This window comes from Aethalodelphis obliquidens, unplaced genomic scaffold (assembly GCF_003676395.1).
Source record: "Aethalodelphis obliquidens isolate GAN/ISIS:26980383/991018 unplaced genomic scaffold, ASM367639v1 scaffold86, whole genome shotgun sequence".
Classification (NCBI taxonomy): Eukaryota; Metazoa; Chordata; class Mammalia; order Artiodactyla; family Delphinidae; genus Aethalodelphis; species Aethalodelphis obliquidens.
The window spans coordinates 2,152,501-2,158,860 of record NW_020838030.1 but is presented as its reverse complement, the minus strand read 5'-3'; the positions used below and the strand labels follow the sequence as shown (position 1 = coordinate 2,158,860).

Sequence of the window (6,360 nt, the reverse complement as noted above, 5' to 3'; positions counted from 1 at the left end):
CAAAAATAAATAAATTAAATAAATTAATTTAAAAAAAAAAGGGAACAAGAATGGGGAAGCCACAGGAGGGAGGTTCTTCTAGCACTGTGGTCCCTTGGGGGAGTCCCTTGGAGCACCCTCCCCAGGCCTCTCACAGCCCTGTGGGCAGTGTCCCCCTCTTGGTGCCAGGCCCAGAGGGTGCTTCTTGCCCCCCTAGGGTCCTCTGAGATGGGTGTGATTAGGCCCCTGGTGCCTCCTTCCCACTTCCCTCCAGGGTTGACCTCAATGGCCCCTGGCTGGGCTTTTCCCAGAGCTGAGGCCGGAAGCACAGGTCCCGAGTGTTTGTTCAGGCCAGGCTGGGGCTCCGGGCAGGCGAGGCGGAAATGGCCGCAAGATGTTTGTCCAAGTGGGGGTCAGGCTCCGCAGCCAGGAGTTGGGAGGAAGGGCCGGAGGAGGAGAAGTCCCGAGTCAGCACGCCCAGGGCCTGGGCTCTGCCTCTAGGCCTTGGCTGCCTCTCCCGTGGGCGCAGCACTGCACACAGTAGGCACCTGGTGGATAAGGAATCAAGGGGCAAGGAAGGGGAAGCTGGCACCTCCCTCAGCCAGGGCCCAGGGCGCCATCCCCCTCCCAGCCTCCCCCCTCCCAAATCCATCCTTTGGGAAACCTACAGGCCCCACTTCCCAAAGATAACAAGAGTCTGACCCCTGCTCCCCACCCACCCTACCACCCATGTCCAGCCACCGGCTTCTAGCCTGGACTGTGGCAGTAGCTTCCTCACTGGTTTCCTCCCCAGCAGTCTATCCTACTCTTGGCCGTGGCGCCAGAGGGATCCTATTAACAGGCAAATCAGATCTTGTCTATTCCTGCTCAACCCCTACCCAGGCCCCCACTTCCCTGAGAGCAAAAGCCAACTGTTATGGGCTGAATCGTGTCCCCCCCAAATTCATATATTGAAGTCCCAACCCCCAGTATCTCGGAATGTGACTGTATTTGGAGACAGGGCCTTTCAAGGGGGGATTAAGTTAAAATGAGGTCCTATGGGTGGGCCCCAGGCCAACAGGACTAGTGTCCTTTTAAGAAGAGATTAGGACACAGACAAGTACACACACAGAGGAAAGACCACGTGAGGACACAGCGAGAAGGGGGCCATCTGTAGGCCAAGGAGAGAGACCTCAGGAGAAACCAAACCTGCCGACACCTTGATCTTGGACTTCTGGCCTCCAGAACTGTAAGAAAAGAAATTTCTGTTGTTGAGATGTGGGACTTTGTTACAGCAGCCAAAGCCGACCAAGATACCATCTGACCCGGTGCCCTCACCACCCTCGGCTCTTTCCATTGTCCCCTTTGCTCTCTGTTGCTTCAGTCCACCTAGCATGTTCCCACCTCCTGGCCTTGGCCTTTGCTGTTCCCGCTGCCTGTTATGCCCCTTCCCCAGGGCTGCTGCCTTCTTATCACTCAAGTCCCTGCTCAAATGTCCCCCCTTCAAAGAGGCCCTCCCAGACCGATGTGCTCATTGGGGGCTGTCAGCCATCTCTCCTGCCAGACTGGGACCTTCACCAGGGGCTGGTGCTCTGTGCCAGACAGTGCCCAGCACACAGCAGATGTGCAATAAAGATGTGTTGAAGGCAGGGAGGCAGGCCCCTCCTAGCACCACCTCCGTATCTTCCAAAACTCAGATCACAAGGGGCTTCAGAGGCAGAGCCAGGCCTCTAGGTGCCCTGTGTGTTCAGGTGGTGGCCCCCAGAGGTCCAGCCATGAGAACTACTTGCCTGCCAGGTGCATGGGCTGCTGCCTTCCTTCTACATCCTCGGTTTCCAAACACTGCACCTGTGTTCACTCCCCTTTCCTCATTTGTCTTTCAGTGATTCTTCCGGAAGCTCTGCTATAGACTGAGTGCATCCCCCTCAAGTTCCTCTGTTAAATCCTAACCCACAATGTGACTGTATCAGGAGGTGTGATTTTTTTGGGGGTGAGTAGGTCATGAAGGTGGAGCCCTCATGAATAGGATTCGTGCCCTTTATAAAAGAGATGACAGAGAACTCTCTTGTCCCTCCTGCCATGTGAAGGCACATGGAGAATGCAGCCATGTATTGAACTAGGAAGCTGGCTCTCACCAGGCACCAAATCTGCTGTTACCTTGATCTTTGACTTCCCAGCCTCCAGAACTGTGAGAAATAAATATCCGTTGTTTGTAAACCACTCATTCTAGGAATCCTGTTATAGCAGCCCAAGCAGACTAAGACAGGCTCTTTGTTTGGGATGGCTGAGCAGGTAGGACCCAAGTTGAAACCCAGTCCCATCCTTTTTGACCTGTGGACTCAGTGCCAGCTCCTTCCCCAGGGGGCTGGGCATCTGGGAAGGACCTAAGCATAAAAAGCTTCCTGCCAGCTCAGTCCTAGGGACCGATGGGGACAGGCATCTGTCCACCCAGAGTGTGTACATGGAATGACTCTGGCCCCTCCCTGCGCCTAAATACTGCCTGGAAGTAGGGTGAGGAAAGGCTGGGAAACTGCTGGGACTTTCTGAAGGCTGGTGTGCTCTGGGTGTTTGTTCATTTGTTGAGTCAATAATCACTCTCTTGAGACATCTCCATACCCACTCAAATGGCTGAAATTTAAGACTGACAATAGCAAGTGTTGACAAGGATGCGGAGCGACAGGAACTTGTACACACTTCTGGGGCACGTGTATGTGTGTGAAATGGTGCAGACATTGCAAAACAACATAGTAGTTTCTTACAAAGTCAAACGTAGACTCAGGCAAAACATCAATCCGACTCCTAGGTATTGACATGAAATGAGAACACACTTGCACCCAGAAACCTGTACGCAAATGTGTATAGCAGCTCTATAACTGCCCTAAGCCAGAAACAACAGTAAATTCCCACAACCGATAAACAGATTAACAAATAAGATGCAGCCCTACAGTGGAATCAAAAGGAATGAGCTATGGACACACAACACAGCTGAATCTCAAAGCCAGATTCAAAAGTCTCCATACTGCAGGATTCCAGTTATGGGACATTCCGGAGAAGGCCAAGCTGTACCGACAAAGGAGGGATCAGTGGTTGCCAAGGGCTGGGATTGGGGGCAGGGACTGACTGGGGAGGAGCACCAGGGAATTATCTGGGGAGCTGGAATGTTCCGTCTTGTTCTGAGAGTTAGTTACAGGGTATAAACATGTGTAAAAATTCATTAAACTTCACATATTTGAGATCTGTCCATTTCCCTCGATGTAAATTATACCTCAATAGAAAACTAAAAACAAAAAAGCTTTTTAACCACCACTCCCTTTGCCGGCCGCCTGCGGGGCTGGGTGGGCGCTGGCCCCTAGGGCGCCGCAGTCGGGGGCCCGCGGGGTGCGGGGCGGCGGGCGCGGCGCCCCGGCTCCAGCTCCGCACGGGGGCGCTGCCTAGTCCCGCCCGGGCCGGGACGTGCGGCACCCAAAGCAGCGCTGGCCTCCGCGGTCCTGCGTCCCGCCAACCCAGGCTGGGAAAGGCCGGAAGCGGAGCGCAGGGTGAGCGGGGCCCATTGTCCGCTTGTCCGCTCCGGCCCCGCCCGGTATTGTCCCGGGGGTGGGACCCTCCCCGGGCCTGGGCGGGGCTGGGGTCCCTGGGTCCGGGGCGGAGCCTCCCACGGCCCACACCGCCCCTCCTCGTTTGCAAGGGGGAGGCCAGGGCTGGGGACTGAGCCCAGCGTCCGCCGCCGTGCCCCTTGCTCCGCACTGTGTAGAGCGACTGCGCTCCTGGTTCCGGCCAGCACGCTGTCCCCAGTGGCCAGGGTCACTTGAGCCATCACCCCTCATTTCCCCCTTGGGGCTTTGAGCCCCTCAGAAACCACAGACGCCTCTGGGTGGGGGTGGGGGTCATTTCCTTGCCGATGGTCACGTGGGCACAATACTGGGGAATCGAGGAGGGGGAGAACATTCCTGCCCTTGCCAGAGCCCCCGCTTTGTACCAGGCGCTGGGGACACACCGGGAAACCAGACAGGGTCCCGTCCGCAGGGGTCCCCATTCCAGTGGGGGCAAAGGCAGAGAGCAACAAGTAGACGACAAATAAGTGACTGCACAGTTGCACAAACGGGGAGACCAGTGAAGGAGGGCTCAGGTAGTTGGGTGGTCGCCGAAGGCTCTTGGGCAGGTTATATGCTGGCAGAAAGCACGGGAGGAAAAGGCAGCCCCGGGGGATGTCGGGGCAGAGGGACCGCGTGGACAGAGGCCCGGGGACGAGAATGTGCTGCGTGGGTGCGAGGCCGGGCGGGGGTGGGGGGAGGCGCGTGGCGGGCGTGAGTGAAGTCATAGAGCGGCCTCGTGGGAGCCCAGACTTGAGGCGAGAGGCCGCATCTGAGTCAAATCCAGGGAGAAGACGGTGGGGTTCGGGCCAGCAACTTGCAGAGAACAAAGAAGTCAGGAAAACTTCGGTTCTAGCCATGATCGGCGACTTGCCCTCTCCGGGCCTCAGTTTCCTTAGTCGTAGAAAGCATCCGGGTTGGAAGTTCTGAGATTCCTACTCTCAATCCAAGATTAACGCGACCTCACCTTGGTTGCGCAAGAAATGCGCCTGCAGAGGTTCACAGACGCGGACAGACCTACGAAAGGAGAATCAAACCGGCACAACCAGAGACGCCGTGGGCGGGAGGGGCTGATCTGCGGGGTGGCTGGGCAGAGGGACGTCGGGAGCCGCTGCCCGAGGCGGGTAGTTTAAAGGTTTCCGACAAGGAGGGTGCACTCCCCGAAGAAGCCACCAGGCGACGCCAGAGACCGGGTTTGCGGCGCCAGAGTTTGTTTTCAAATCGTTTCAAAGTTACAGAAAAATTGTGAGAATAATACAGAGAACTCTTGGACCCCTTTCTTAACTCAGATTCAAGTTTTAGCATTCTGACCCCCTCTTTGCATATTCAAGTCCCCCTCCAAGCATCGGGAGAGTAAATTGCAGACGTGATGCCCCTCGAACCCTAAATCCTTCAGTGTGTATTTCCTAAGAACAAGGATATCCTATTACACAACCACAGCAGAGTTTTCAAGATCAGGCGATTTAATCATGATTCAATACTGTTATTTACGCTACAAAATATTATTCAAATATTGCCGGTTGTCCCAACGAGGTCTTTTATAGCATTCACCCACCCCCAGCCTCCATTCCAAATCTAGGATCCACTCCAGGATCACATTTAGTTGTTCATTTTTATTTTAAATGCAATTTATTCACTAGGCTTTCCCGGGCTGAAGTAATTGGAAAAGATGGATGTAAAGAGTTCCAGCTTCACCCTTCTAAACCGCATGAACCTGGGTAGCTCACACTCAGGTCTTCTCCACTGAAAGGTACCAGGTTCTGAGCAAGGGGTGTGGGAGAGGCTGGAAGGGGCAAAGAATGCACTTACATTCTGAGATGGAATCTTTCTTTCATTCTTCCTGGTCTGACCCACTTCCCCAGGTCCTTGGCCAAGGGGTCCATTACAGTCATCCACCACAGTCTTCAAATGGGGCACTGACTCCCTGAGAAAGCAGCTTCTTGCTTTGGGAAAGAAAGACAAATGCTCCCAACTGGCAAGGCCAGTTGGAAGTCCTGCTCTGGGACTGGAGAGGAAAAAGAGCTTAGAGTACTGGGAGACAAATCCTTTGGCCAGTCGAGTAGTTTCTATTTTTTGCTTGCAACAAAATTGCAGGAGGGCCCAATCCTTTTGTCAGCCAATAGAGAGTAAACATAGCGTCTTTAACTTATATTATGATAAATGGAAACATACACAAATAGTATAAGGAACTCTCATTTACCTATCACCAAGTTGCAACAAAAAATAATTCTTGATGATGGATTACTATTGATTTTGAGCATAAAGCTCAAAGGGAGTTAAAATAATTGAGTAACATTGCTCCAATACTCCTTCCTTTCATTTCTATTCCTTATTTATGTGACAAGATTTCTGAGTGCTTATACCTGTAAAAATGAGAATGAGGAAGAAATGAAGCTGTAGAAATAAGCTTCGTATTTATCCATGGGTACACACAATGGGGGAAATCCAATCAACTCATAAAAAAATGAAATATATAGTAACATTTTGTTTAATCAGTATCTATCAATATTTGTAATATTTATAGTTTTGATCAATCACATACTAATATTTGTAATCATAACTTTCCAGAATAACATTTTAAAAACACTTAGTGACTTATGATCACAGAAAATTTTAAAGCCAGTTTACATCCATAGTTTTTGGTACAGAGAAGATGGTGTGATCAATAAGAGATTTTCAGGCATAAGAATATAGTACATTAGGCTAAAACTTTGTGGGGAGAGGAACTGAATACAATTTTCAGAGATAAAAAAGTGAGGTGAAACCTCATTAATAAAGAAGAGCTTGTTTGCGTGCTGTTTACATGGGTGAT

At 52.1% G+C, this 6,360-nt stretch overlaps 1 long non-coding RNA gene across 1 annotated transcript; it reads right to left on the bottom strand.

Annotated features, from left to right (window-relative positions):
* Positions 1–6,360, bottom strand: LOC113613277 (uncharacterized). The gene is made up of 3 exons (XR_003430149.1): positions 5,358–6,360; positions 1,168–1,205; positions 1–527 (listed from the first exon to the last, which is right to left on the bottom strand). It is a non-coding gene; the product is annotated as an uncharacterized LOC113613277 (long non-coding RNA).